At 48.4% G+C, this 13852-nt stretch overlaps 1 long non-coding RNA gene across 1 annotated transcript; it reads right to left on the reverse strand.

The window, feature by feature from the left end:
• Positions 1-9687: 9687 nt before the first annotated feature.
• LOC131481737 (uncharacterized) lies at positions 9688-13832 on the reverse strand. The gene is made up of 2 exons (XR_009246539.1): positions 13772-13832; positions 9688-10000 (listed from the first exon to the last, which is right to left on the reverse strand). It is a non-coding gene; the product is annotated as an uncharacterized LOC131481737 (long non-coding RNA).
• Positions 13833-13852: the final 20 nt, after the last annotated feature.

A 13852-nucleotide genomic window follows, 5' to 3' on the forward strand; every position in this document is an offset into this window, starting at 1 on the left:
AGAATTTGGTGAATGCCTGCATGATCTCAGGACACGTCACACTCAAACTATAGTGTCTAAAATGTTGAGTCTTCAAATCTTAATGTCTAGAAAAATGAAAAATGAAACAAAGCTCAACCACAGGAGCTTATAGCTCTAGCCTGCAGTGCTTGAAATGTGGCCTGGGTTCCAACATGATACTCAAAATCAAATAATCACAGTTCCTACCACTGCTGGGGCCAAGAAAGGGGGATAAGACAAGATGAAACTTCTGACAACTATTTGGAGGCTTCCAATTGGATTTATCTCTCATTTGGGCAGATACATCCTGCAGCACCCAATCTGAGCAAGTTGCACAACAGGGAAGTTCAAACGGAATATTTATCAGACTCTGTTGGGGTCAAAAGAAGTGAATTAAGAAATTCCCTGTTGATGTGTGGGAAGCTACTTTTTTTTCCTAAACAACAGTGAAACTGCAGTTTGAGCAGTTAGAATCCGTGGCTGATTTGCTTTTGGCACCAATGGCAATGGTGGGGCAAGGAACTACTTCACGAATAATGCTAACAAAGCAAATATAGGGACCTCAGGCCATGGAACACGCCACGTAGATGTTGCCCGTTTTCTCCCCTTTCCTTCATCTTAACCTTTATTTAAAGTCTTCCTTTCACACAGTTTCTTCTCCTTATGTTGATTGTTTAAATAGCACTTGGAGAGCTCTTCTCTTTTGATAGAAAAATTTTGACCATTCACTTTTAGTGTAACTGCATTTGTACACAGTTTTACTCTTTACAGTTGACTTTATGTTTACTACTTATTTTGTCTTGCTTTCTTTTTCATTGTATTTTGCTATTCTAATAGTGGTTTCAGTTCCTCATGTTTATAAATAAACACAGACTTCTCTATTATCTGAAAATGAATTGCAAAAATGCTTCCCTCTTGCTTCCTCCCTCACTCTAATTTTATATGACCTTGAAAATCCTTTGAATTCTCAATTCTCTTCTCTCTCTAAATAGATCTTTAAACTCCCTTCACTTGTAACTTCTCTCCTTTTGCCCCCCTCCAAAGCCCTAGTTTTGCTCTAAGTAATTTCATTATAATAAGTTCTAGACTGATATTAGGTTTTCATCCTAGGTTGTATTCCCATGATTTTGATTATGCATTCTTAGAAATCTTATAATTATCCACTTAGACTTAATCATATATAGAGTAGTTGTTAATTGTTGCACACGTGATCGCTCTTTTACATAAACACATGTGCACATGCATATACATGATCTGTTCTGATTCCTTTGGGGGGAATTTTTTCCTTTATTCTTGGCTCTGCAGGCATCAGATCACCACACTGTGAGGAAACTCTGGAAGCAGCTCCCTGAAGGCTACCATGTGGCACAATGCAGTATTCCTGACATTAGCCAGATGGGGACTGACTTTTCTATCACCAGCTGTGACAGCGAGTCAACTTGGAAGTAGGTGTCCCAATTGGAGGCAAGATTTCAGCAGACTGCAGCTAGCAAGTGGTCAGACCCTTGCTGGGATCCCAGGGGAGGCCTCTTTGCTGTCACATGACATTCTCAGCTGCATGAATTGTGAGGAGCCAGCAGGGCCTCCCAGAAACATTCAGGCTGGTGGAGGCAGTCCTTCTGCTGGGGTGTCTGGGCCTCAAGGTCACTTCTAGACCCTCTGCTTGGTTTTACTCCGCCACTGAAACATCCACTCTCACCTGGACCTGGGAAGAGTGTGATGTTGCATTCTCTCTTAGGCTTCAGGGGCTCATTCATGACTTCCAGGCCCTATTGCTCCCTGACCCTTTAGTACTCACCAGTTTTAAAGAAGGCCTGTGACTGGGCTCAATGTGGGCTTGATGGGGGTGGGAGCTGTTTCCTTTCCGGAATAGCTGCTGTGGACACAGGTCCTTGATCTCTGATGAGAAGTGACACTCTGCTCATTCTCGCTGCACTGAGACTGTCACCGTGGTAGGGCTGCCTGGAGGCCAGGGATTGTACTTCTCTTTCCTTTGATCTCCCAGTGTCTTACAAGTACCTAGACCATCACAAAAGCCCACTGACTTGCCCAATAGGGCTCATCTTTGTACCCTAGTGGTGAGACACTGTTCCTCTCTTGTCATAGACAAGGCCTCTGGTGCATCACTGTACAGTCCTAAGGTGGCAGGGATGGGTTTGCACCTCAAACACCCCGCTTGTCTTGCCTGCATCCTTCTGCAATAAGGGGATATGCAGATAGCATCAGGTGTGGTCCATTGGGCTACAGGAGGGAGAACAAATCTTTGTTTTGTGCAACTCACTTCTAATCTATCTGGAAGGACATCTTCTTAAGCCTAATAGGATCAACTTGAACTGTAATCCTCCCACAGGAGACCGCCAGGGCCACACCATACTGGGAATGGTGCACATCTGCCTGGCCAATATGTCCCCAGGGATTGTTCCTATTGTGTGATAAAAAAAAAAAAAAAGGCCAACTATCAGAGAATGCTTGCTAAGCTATATCATAGAACACAATGACTAGCACACAAATGCAAAGCATACAATTGGGAAAGAAATTTATTTACATTCCTGGTGTCTACAATGACAAACTCAGCATGTAGCACCTCTCAGTAAACCTGGAGATACAGAAGCTGGGCATCCATGGATATGCCCTTTGGGAATGACAAGAATCCCTGGTATCCAAGGCATCATGAAGGTTCCACTGGTCTAGTTTCCCTGTAATTTCCCTGTAATTTCCAGTGCAGCCTAAGGGAGTAGCTCTCTGCAGACCAGTATCAGTTGGGAATGCCCTGGAAATCCAAATTCCCAAGCTACACACTGCTCTGGTGAATGAGAAACGTTATGGGTGGCACTCAGGAGATGTTTTAATCTCTCTCTAGCTGATTCTGGGTTCCTCTGATGTTTGAGAACCACTGTCTACTGATTGAAAAACAAACTTGCAGGAGGGAGCTCTGTGACATAGCAGGTAAAACCTTAGCATGTAGTGCAAGCATCCCGTATACCAGTTCGAGTCCTGGCTTTTCCACCTCCAATCACCACCCTGCTGATGTGCCTGGAAAAGCAGTGGAAGATGACATTTGAACCAGCCCAACTCTGACTATTGTGTCCATTTATAGAGTTAACCAATGGATGAAAAATCTCTGTCTCTGACCCTGTCCTCCAAATAAACAAACAAATCTTAACAAGAAAAGAAGGAAGGAAGGAAGGAGAGAGAGAGAGAGAGAAAGAGAGAGAGAGAGAGAGAGAGAGAGAGAGAGAGAGAGAGAGAGAGAAAAGAAAAAAAAAAGAAAAGAAAAGAAAAGAAAGGGAAGGAAAACAAAGAAAGAAACCACCATGTCCAGGCTGAATTCTACCTCCATGACTTCATCTCTTTATGGCCTCAGGGGACTGTCTCCAGCCCTCTGTGTAAAATGTTCCCCATGGCATTGGGTTGTCATAGGCAATAAGTGAAGTAAGAAATATACAAGCACTTGGAGCAGTTGATGCCATGTGTTCGTTTCCACCAAGTGTTCACCTATGCTGTCCTTGCATAGCAGATCCCCTGAATCACCAGCAGAAAACAGAGCATCATCAGTGAGACCTGCTGAGTCACAGGAGCCACACTGAAGACTGTTGTCATGAAGCACCAACCATGGGGAACACAAGGCACTCCTGTGCTGCCACGGTGCCACCCGGGGCACCTTCTTTGGACTCTTCTGGTTTTAAGTGATTGGGAGGAAGTAGGATCACTCCCTGAAGAATTCTCTGCCTGACTTTGGGGAGTGAATGGAATCCCAGGTTTTACTTCAGCAAAGATCCTTGGACACCCAAACCGGGCCTCCTGCAGCAAGCAGCTTCTTTCCATTTGTGCCATAATAAAGCAGCTGACGGCATAGCTGTGACAGGTGGACCAAGCCCCCCTGCAGCAGAATCAACACTTGAACCCAAGTTCTCAGCTCTCTGTGTGGTGCTCTGAGCATGTGGCTGCATGATCTTCATGCCGCTACCCATAGGGCATTGGTCCCAGAAGCCCCTGAATGTATGAAGCCCTGTAGGTGCCCAGGTCTCTGACATCCAATGACAGGGCATTTGCCTAGACCTGTGCACACAGTCTTGTGTGCTTTGAGTTATAATTAGGTTACCTATGACACCTATTTTGATGTAAATGCTGCATGTGTGAAGAATTATCAAATTGCACTATTTAGGGAATGATGACAGGAGTCCACATGTGTCCAGCACAGATGTTATTTTTAGAAAAATCACAATTGGTTGGATTCCAGGATACAGAAGCACCAGACACAGCGGGGGTGGGGGGAGGTGCTGACTGGCTTGTGTTGCATCTTGAGAACCTTTGCAGTGGGAGGGTCCAGATCAATCAGCTCCGTTTGCAGACTAGATAGGAGCCCGGAGGTCCTGTAGCCACCCTGAAGCTATATAGCACTGAAGACAGGGGACACAGTGCTCTTGGCTCATGTCCCTCTCCCTGACACAGCAAGGTGGGAAGGAGTGGGGTGAATGGCCGGCTGAACTCCTGCCATCAGACATCTGGAGTGCTCTGACTTTTAGTGCATCAGTGTTTTTCTCACCCGATGAAGCCATGGAGGTTATGCATGTTCCATAGACACCACACTTTGGGTCTGGAGTTTTCATCTTTCCTGGACTGACACCAATACTCTCTGGCGATGCTCAGCTATGGGCTGTTCATGATTTAAAAGGGTAATGCTAAGCTCTCACCTGTATGGACCAGATGATGCAGAGGAACAAGCTAAACAGAGGTGCATTGGAGCAGAAGGTTTTGAATGCCAGCAAGGTGGAAAAGAGGGAGTGCCTGTCTTGCAAACCAGCCTGTTGTCTTCATTTTGTTCTTCAAGCTTCCCCTAATAATGCTTCAGAGAGAAGCCTGCTCCCAAAAAGCCTGTGATTTGGGGCAGGATGGGGGCACACTGAATGCCCTTTTGGCATAAGATAGCTAACAAACTACGAGGGCTTTATTGGAGTATAACTCAATTGCAAATCAGGACCATCTCTTAAGCACATATTGGTCTTTGGGGTGGGAGGGTCTTCTTATTCTCTCTTCCTAAGCATCAGGCTGTGGGCCTGAAGGACCAGTCACCAAGGTGAGGTTAGTTTGTACCTGCAGTCAGTGGCCTAGTCCTACCCAATGGTCCCTGTCTGGGACATGCCTGGCTGGCAACCTGCAGAAAGCTCTGGGAAAACCAAACAAAGGTAACTAGAATGTGCCACGGGGGACCCATTAGCTTCCCGGCGCCTCATGGAGCATTCCCAGGGGCGAGCGTTGCCGGGAGTGTGTGATGAGCGGCAGGCACCAGCACAGGCAGCTGCTGGCATATTAATATTCCAGATAAATGGCTTTTGGCTCAGGCAAAAGATCCTGCTTGGGAGCAGGCTTCTCTTTGAAGCTCTAAGAGGGGCAGCTTGCAGAAAAAGGCAGAGAGCAAAAGCAGCTTTGCAGAATGATTGCATTGGAAACCTTCTGCTTCAATCCATCTCTGTTTATTTTGTTCCTTTGCTTGTCCTGATTTGTGGCAGAAGGGAAGGGGGGAGGTAGGGAGAAAGGGAGAGAAGGAGGGAGGGAAGGAGGGAGAGAGAGAGAGAGAGAGAGAGAGAGAGAGAGAAAATCCACACACATCCTGAGGGAGGAAGACTGTCAGCCATCAGATGGGGACTTGGCAGCAGCAGTGCCAGCTGGGGCAGCCTGCACAGCCTGCCAGCTCTGGGGCTTATGGCCTTATCTTTGAAGTGCTGTTCTGCCACATCCCAGGTGTACATCCTTGGGCAGAGGACTCCACCTGGCTGAGCCTCAGTTTGTTCTGCTGTAAAATGGGGGAGAGCAAAACCTCCCCACCCAATGCAATCAGGTATCTTAAGTGTGGCTCAGTGGCTGCGGGTGAGGAAAAGCAGAGGTCACTATTTTCTTTATCTATTTGTTTTAAAATTTATTTGAAAGGCAGAGAAACAGAGAGAGAGGGAGAGACAAGAGACAGACAGACATACACACACACACACACAAAGAGAGAGAGAGAAAGAGAGAGAGAGAGAGAGAGAGAGAATCTTTCATTCACTGGTTCAGTGCCCCAGTGGCCACAATGGCTGGGACTGGACCAGGCTGGAGCCAGGAACCCAGAACTCCATCTTGGTCTCCCACAAAAGTGCCAGGGACTCAAAAGCTTGGACCACCTTCTGCTGCCTTCCCAGGTGACTTAGCAGGGAGCTGGATGAGAAGCAGAATAGCTGGGACTCTAACTAGCATTGTGATATCTTCTGCCATTTTGTAAGCTGTGGCTTAACCTGATGCTCCAGCTGCAGCTGCCACTGTTAGGATGGAGACTTGGAGTAAGGGGAGCCACGTGGGCAGGGTAGATGGCTTTGCTTCTTCCCAAGAACCCTGCTCGCTGGCTGCTCACATCCCTCCTCCTTGTGCTGGGGCGGTGAGCAATGTGTCCAGATGTTTCCATCTTAGACGAACTCTGGTCTTGAACCTTTCCAACTTAATTTTCTGTTTTGGCATGGTCACAACTTGCTCAGCGTCTTGCAGCTTATGGGCTGCTGGAGTGGAGCTGAGATTAGCAAGAGTTAGCTGAGTGTGCAAGGGGCATTCTCAGTAGCCACCACACTGTCCAGGTTTTTCTCTTTTGCCCTCCATCCCTGCACTTGGAAAGCAGGCCTGCAATGGCAGGCCTACTTTCTGGTTGAACAGGCCAGGTCAGCGTAGGAGTGAATGATGTAGGCAGTCCCAGATGCCAACGAAGTCAGGATCACCTAGCGAGATGTTCAGAAACAGATCCTGGGGAACACTCCCAGAATGGACAAGTGTGTGCTGGAGTCCATTGGGTTCCCATGGTAGCTCTGAAGGCCTCCTGAATCCAGGGGATTGGCCACTCCCCACAGGGAGGGGAAGGTCACTATGCATTGATCCTTGAGTGACCTTGAGCAAGTTACTTGCCTGAGTTTCAATTCCTTCTTCTGTAAAATGGATGCCTGAAATTCCTCTGGTCAGGTGTATTGTAAGCCCAAGCTGAAAATTCCATGGCAACGTGTCTTCCCTGGTGCATGATTTGAAGGAATGTTTGGGTAAGTCCAGTAGTGCTCAGCACACAGTTCACATTAGCATGTGCAGAGAGACACGGTCACGTCTGCCATGGAAACTGGCGATTGAACCTCAGTGCTGGTCCAGATCTGGACAGTGCCTCCTGGAGGGCTAGCCCAGGTGGGTACAGCTGAGCTCAGGGTGGGGTATGGGTATGACAAATGTACACAGCAATGACAGCAACTGTGGATGGTCTTGTGCACCACCCCGCGCTACATGTTGATCAGGCCCACTGTGCGGCCACTCATGTGTTCCTCACCCAGAAGACAGCAGGTAGCCTCACTGGAAAGCAGAAGGCAATGATTAAAGGACCACATTCATGGTCATACAGCAGCACAGGTTCCTTCAGTCCTGGGAGCTTGCACCTTTGTGGAGGAAAGAGCTGTTTGGGCATTTGCAAGGATGCTCCTTAAGTTGACAGCCAGTCGTCATGCCTGCAGAGTTGGGGAGCACAAGCTTGGAGCTTGGTGCTGATTGGGGTTTGAGTAGGCCAAGTCTCATGCTCAGAGGATGTTCCTTGGCACCATGAGTCCTTGACCATCAAAGACCATAACATCCTGAGACTCGCTCACTGTGACTGGGCAGAAAGCTTAACAGGGATGTCCTAGCTTCTGGAGGCTAATGCCTGATTGCCAGGAGACGTGGAAGAAATGCCTAGAGAACTGATGAAAGAATCACAGGCTCAGCCTCCTGCAACTGCCAGTGAGGTAGCTTCAGAAGGACACACATGAGGGCAGGTGAGAGCTTTGGCCACCCCAATTGACACATGATTTTTCACCGTGACATTTGGGAGGCTATATTCCTGTACCTCCCAGTTGGACGGATGCTGTTCAATTCTTAGAGTCTCTGGCTTTGGGGTGTTCAGTCCCATCACCCATGTCTTGCTTCCCATTGTTTAGAGCCCACTTGGGAAGCAAAAGGCAAGTCCTACTTTTTTATATCTCATGAGGTGGACTCACTTCTTATTCCTCCATGATTCTGGCTAGAAAGTTGTGTGGGGGGACCAGTGTTGGGACACAATGGGGAAAGCTTCTACTTGCAAAGCTGGCGTCATCTCCTAAACCAATTTAAGTCCCAGCTGCTTCTGATGATCCAGCTACCTGCTAATGCACCTGGGAAAGCAGTGGAGGATGGCCCAATTATTATCCACATGCAAGATCTGTATAGAGTCCCAGATCCTTGGCTTTGTCCCTGACCCATCCCTGGCTGTTGCAGTCATTTGGGGGAGTGAGCTAGTCGATAGAAGACCTCTTTCTGTCTCTAGGGAGATGCATCTATTCTGCTGAATGTAGGAGAACTTGGAAGTGAAGACATCCCTGTCCACCCACCCCTACCCCTTGGAGAGGCCTCTTGAGCTATGGGGCGAGCAGAGACACGAGCTATGTGCTCTCCATGAGACTCCCAGGGAAGAGACAGCATACTCTTTCTTCACTCTTCTCTAGAACTTCCTCATCTGCTGGGTCTAGGGGAATCACCCTACGACCTGGATGGAAGCAGACATGCAGAACAGACAGCCCCGAGGCTGCTGAGCTGGGTAAGCTGAACTGAGATACAGCTTGTCCTGCTCCCAGCTTGAGGTTCTCAGCCACCTGTTGGGTAGGGCCCAGGGTGGGTGTTTTGGGATGGCTTGGCATTCCCAGATGCCAACAGAGTCAGGATCACCTGGGGAGATGTTCAGAAACAGATCCTGGGGAACACTCCCAGAATGGACAAATGTGCTGGATTCCTGGGGATGCAGGCCCCATGCCGTCTGTGACCTTTGGAAGAGCGGACCCCTTATTCCTCAGAATAAGGCCAAGCAGCTCAGCCTGCTAGTCTTCCTCCAGCAATTCTTGGGGCTGGTTCAAGCAGACATGTCTGGAAACTTCTGCTGTTGCTGAGCAAATGGCTTCATGGACGGGCCTGATAGAATTTCCTTAGCTGGAAACAGAGGTAAACAGAGCTGGAGTCAGAGCCCCCACCCCCAGCTTCCCCCACTGTACTCCTGGGTCCCATTCATTTTCCATTTTGGTTCAGCTCTGGAAAACCCACACCCTTATCTAAACACCAGCACCAGGCAGAGCCAGGCAGAGGCCATATGTGTTAGATTATTGTTCAAAATATTCGCCGGTCTTTTCCACGGAAGATTATGTCTCCTTACCCCATTAGGCTTGGCCATTTGATTTGATTTAGCCAACGACATGTGAGCAGAAGCAAGGAGTGCATCTTCTGAACAGAATCATTAAGAGCCAGTGTGTTCTACCCCTTTGCTGTCAGCTGGGAGACTGCACCCATGCATCCACCAGGCATGGTAGGGGTGGGGTGGGTACAGAGCAGGTGGGCCTGGGGTCCCTGTAGACCACACCTGCAACCACACATGGGAACAGGCAGCACCTGCAAGTCAGCCCAGAGTAGGACCTTGGCCCCACAAACTCCTCCCTGCAGACTTCACTGACTTAACATAGGGAAGGTGAAGTCAGCTTTTGTTTCCATTCCCCAGCACATCCTCTGGCCATGGACCTTGTTTGGGGGTCCCCAATGGGGATGCTGTTCAACCCAAGTTTGACTCACATATTGACTTTTATCCTCAGGAGACAACAGTGTGTGCTTTTTAAATAAGAAAAGAAAACAGCTCTGAAATTGATTCCCGAGTAATTTAATCACCTTTTGTCCAGACAATTCCGAGCTGGCTCAAGCACTATCTGTGGGTTGACTTGCATACTGAGTTTTCAGCAACAAAGACAGAAGGACATGGGGAGTCTCGTGGGTATACCCTCTCTCACACTCTCTCTCCTGGGAAAAGCCTTAGGCAGAGGACTGTGTGTGGGCCAGATCGCCTCTCAGATCATGCCAGACAATGGAGTGGAGGACTTAGGTTTGGCCATGTGGCTTTCTTTGGTCCACGGGATGGCAGTGATGTCCTCTGGGGCTTGTTTTCTGGGCATGGATCTACCTATAAGCACAGTGGCTAACTGAAAGTGAGCCATGCATCTCTTTGATGACTCTGATTCCTGACAACAGCCAGCATACAAGTGAGGCATTCTCAGACTGTCCGGTCACCAGGCCACATGTCCACTGACCATAAATATACAAGGGGGTCAGACAAGCTTCGCTGCCAAAGAATTCCACCCACCTGCCCATACAATGCTTTTCTAAAAGGTACCTTTATTATTATTTTTATTTGCAAGGTAGATTTACAAAGACGAGGGATAGCAAGGTAGATTTACAGAGAGAAGAGACAGAGAGAAACATCTTCCATCCACTGGTTCATTCCCCAAATGACCATGACAGCCAGAGCTGAGTCAATCTGAAACCATGAGTCAGGAGCTTTTTCCTGGGTCTCCTACGTGAGTGCAAGAGCCCAAGAACTTGGGCCTTCCTCTGGTACTTCTCAGGCCCTACGCATGGAGATGAATTGGAAATAGAGCAGCCAGAACATGGACTGGTGCCCATATGGGATACTGGAACTTCAAGGTGGAAGATTAGCCTGTTGGGCTATGGCACTGGCCCTTGCCCATACAATGAATATTGTGCTAGTTAGAATAATTGTTATTTTAAGGCCCTAACTTGTGGGTTATTTGTCACACAGTAAAAATTCAGTGACTCTGAAAGGAGAACATTCATTAGGCATTTTTAAATGACAGGTACCACGTCGGGGTACAAAGTATTAATGGAAAATGGAAATTTTAACAAGAGTTTATTTTTAAAGATAATTTAAAATGCATGACTGGCATTTTCATAATACACATTTTCCATGGACTTCTTGAAGACCCCCTCAGGTTAAAGCCTTTTCACATAGATTTCCTTATTGCATCTTAGCTATGACCCATGAAGTTGATAATATGTACAGCAGAAGGAACAAAGGTTGGGAGGGATTAGTTCACTAGCCAGATCAGAGGAGTATCAAGCAGGAATGGAACCTGAAGCTCCAATGGACTCTATCTGCCAAGCACTGCGCACTACAAGGCAAGGGTTTGTACAGCAGGCTTAGTAGAATCTGTCCTGTTATTGGTCCCCAGTCCCACGCCCCGCCCCCATCGCCGCAGCAGGCATCAATCCTGCAGAGCTGCAAACTAGGCAGGGCAGGCGCGGGCTGGGTCCAAAACGCCTTCAAGAGGATGGGGCACTGATGGAAGGTTTCCGGAGAGCAGGTCAGGGCAGAGCTCCACAGCTGCAATGCCTCATAAGACCAGCTTATGGGAGCCTGCTTCTAAATGATCAATTCCAATCTCATTATGACCGCAGCTGCCATTAACTCAGGAGCTAATTGCTATTAGCTTACAGAAACTCAAGAGGGTTTAGCAGGAAAAAAAAAATTCCACGACATGGGGCCATCTTCCTGCTTAAATGGCCACATTCCTGTTATTAATTCCATTTGACTATTAGCTTATGACTGTTAAGTTATGATAACTTTGCGTAAAGTCCTTGAACCAGATGCATGCCCTCTGTACGCATTTCATTATGCGGAGCAGAGTGCACCCGGAGGTTCAATATTTTAATTTTCATTTGTCTTGAAGGTATAGGCTTATTAAGAACCTTCGGGAAGGTTCTGGGTTTGGGAGATGGCTCTAACAGAAACCAGACTTGGTTCAGCGTTCTGATGCAATTAAGATCTGGGTAAAGGGAGAGTAAGCATGCGCAACAACAACATTTCATCACTGGAAGGGCCCTTGGAGACTCTGGTCAGTGAGGGGAACAATGAGACTCGGGTTCTCGCCAGGGAAACTGAGGAATGAAGAGGAGGCAGGATTGTGGCCAGCCTCAAGTGCATTGGGCAGATGGCACGCTCTGATCCAGCCGGGTCTCTGCTTTAGATTAAATTCAAAAGTCGGCTGGAGATGCCAAACATGCAAAATCACCAGCGAGAGACAATGAAAGTAAGGCCCCCCAGTCTTCCTGTGAGAAGTACCTTCGTGCTCAGAAAAGAGCCAAGATGCGGATCACTCACTCCCTTTCCGTGGCGAGCCAGCTGGCTGGAGAGCTGCATGACGGTGTGTCAAATTGAACATATTTAACGGGTGACGACAAGGTTTTCTCTGTCTGCGTTCAGAAGCCTCCCTTAACGAGATCCAGTTGGTTTGTTAAGAAAACAGGAGTGTGTGCAATGACTAAGTTCTCCGTTTGTTATTGTTTGACTTTTTAGCTTCTTCCCATCATGCTTTGGGGCATGTCTGGAAGAAGATATCAGCTGAGTAGGGTTTGAGGGGGCAAGGGCAGTGCTGAGAGATTCCCTAAGTGCTCTGTGGAGTCCATGTGTGGCCAGGCTCGGGGGGTGGGGGTGGGGGGCGGCAGTGGATAGGATCTGGTGGCGGTTGGGGAGCCGGGTTCTGAAACCGACCCTGCATGCGACTGGCTCTGTGTCCTTGGAGTATCGCAGTACCTCTCACAGTCTCAGTTTTCTCATCTACAAGGCCAACCAAGAGGAGGTGGAAAGTCTTCAATCCTCTCCTCTTCCACATGTCTATTCTAAATCTCCTTTATTGGATTTTTGCTCTTGAAGGCGTGGAGGAAGGAGGTGATAAGATAGAGCAAAGGAAATTGGCAGCTCGAGTGCATTGCTTTCTCCGGGGTCAGGGTTTCTGAAAGGATCCTAATTAAAGCCAAGTGTGCTCTCTCTGGAGTGAAGATCTCGGCAGAGTTGCTTGTTGACCTTGAGAGGTAGGGATGGCTGAACAAGGAAAAAGGAGAGAGGCGGGGAGGCAGAGGAGCCCTAAAGGAGCCTGCAGGGAGAGGAGAGGGTGTGGGCAGGGGAGGGGCGGGCTCCAGGAGAAGACAGGGAGACTCAAAGCCTGGAAACCGGTATGTGTGGTGGAAGGCAAAGGGATGGGGGTTGGTTGTGGAATAGGGCGGGAAGGGCAGGTTTCAGGAGGAGCAACAGAGTGCAGCAAGAGACACAAGGCAAGGAGGGAGCCCTGAGGAAGAGGGGCTGATAGCAATGAGTGCACCTGGGCTAGGAATGATGGCTCAATGGCTAAATCTTTACTTACAAGTGCTGGGATCCCATATGGGCGCTGGTTCATGTCCTGGCTGCTCCACTCCCATCCAGCTTCCTGCTTATGGCCTGGGAAAGCAGTGGAGGATGACCCAATGCCTTGGGATCCTGCACCCCCATGGGAGACCCAGAAGAAGCTCCTGGCTCCTGGCTTTGGATTGGCTCAGCTCCAGCAGTTGTGGCCATTTGAGGAGTGAACCAGTGGATGGAAGATCTTTCTCCCTGTGTCTCCTTCTCTCTGTCAATCGTATCTGCTTTTGCAATAAAAATAAATAAACATTTAAAAAGCAAAAGAGAAGAAATGCCCACATCTATTGGACAAAGTAGAAATGGCTCTCATCACGGGATGGGGGAGGGTAGTGTGTGCTATAAATGAGAGGTTTTGCTAATCAACTAATTGATTGACTCTGTGTGTGTGTGTGTGCACGTGCATGCGCTTATGGCAGTCTGTCCAGGCATGATGGCACCTGCTGCTGAATCCGCTGCTGGTGGTCAGTATGTTCTCAGAGCTGAGACAGCTTCACTGTGGTACCTGTCTCCACTCTCTTGTTATCACCAGTGCTTCAGTTTCTGGCTTTAGGAAACCCTTGCAAATCCCCTCTCTGTTTGCCTGCTATGCAAACAGACTCAGTTATATGTTTTACCTCAAAATGAAGCTGTTGCACACCAGCCTGGCCAGGTGAGAGCTGGGAGCCTCCGCCTCTGGCTGAGCCCATTGTCCTAGGGACTCACCTCATGGCTGGCTGCTGCGGGGTTTGTGGTCATCTTGCTTTCTGGCTTGGTGTGCCCATCTTTCGGATATGTATGGGACAG

The sequence above is a fragment of the Ochotona princeps genome, chromosome 13 (genome assembly GCF_030435755.1).
Source record: "Ochotona princeps isolate mOchPri1 chromosome 13, mOchPri1.hap1, whole genome shotgun sequence".
NCBI classification, from domain to species: domain Eukaryota; kingdom Metazoa; phylum Chordata; class Mammalia; order Lagomorpha; family Ochotonidae; genus Ochotona; species Ochotona princeps.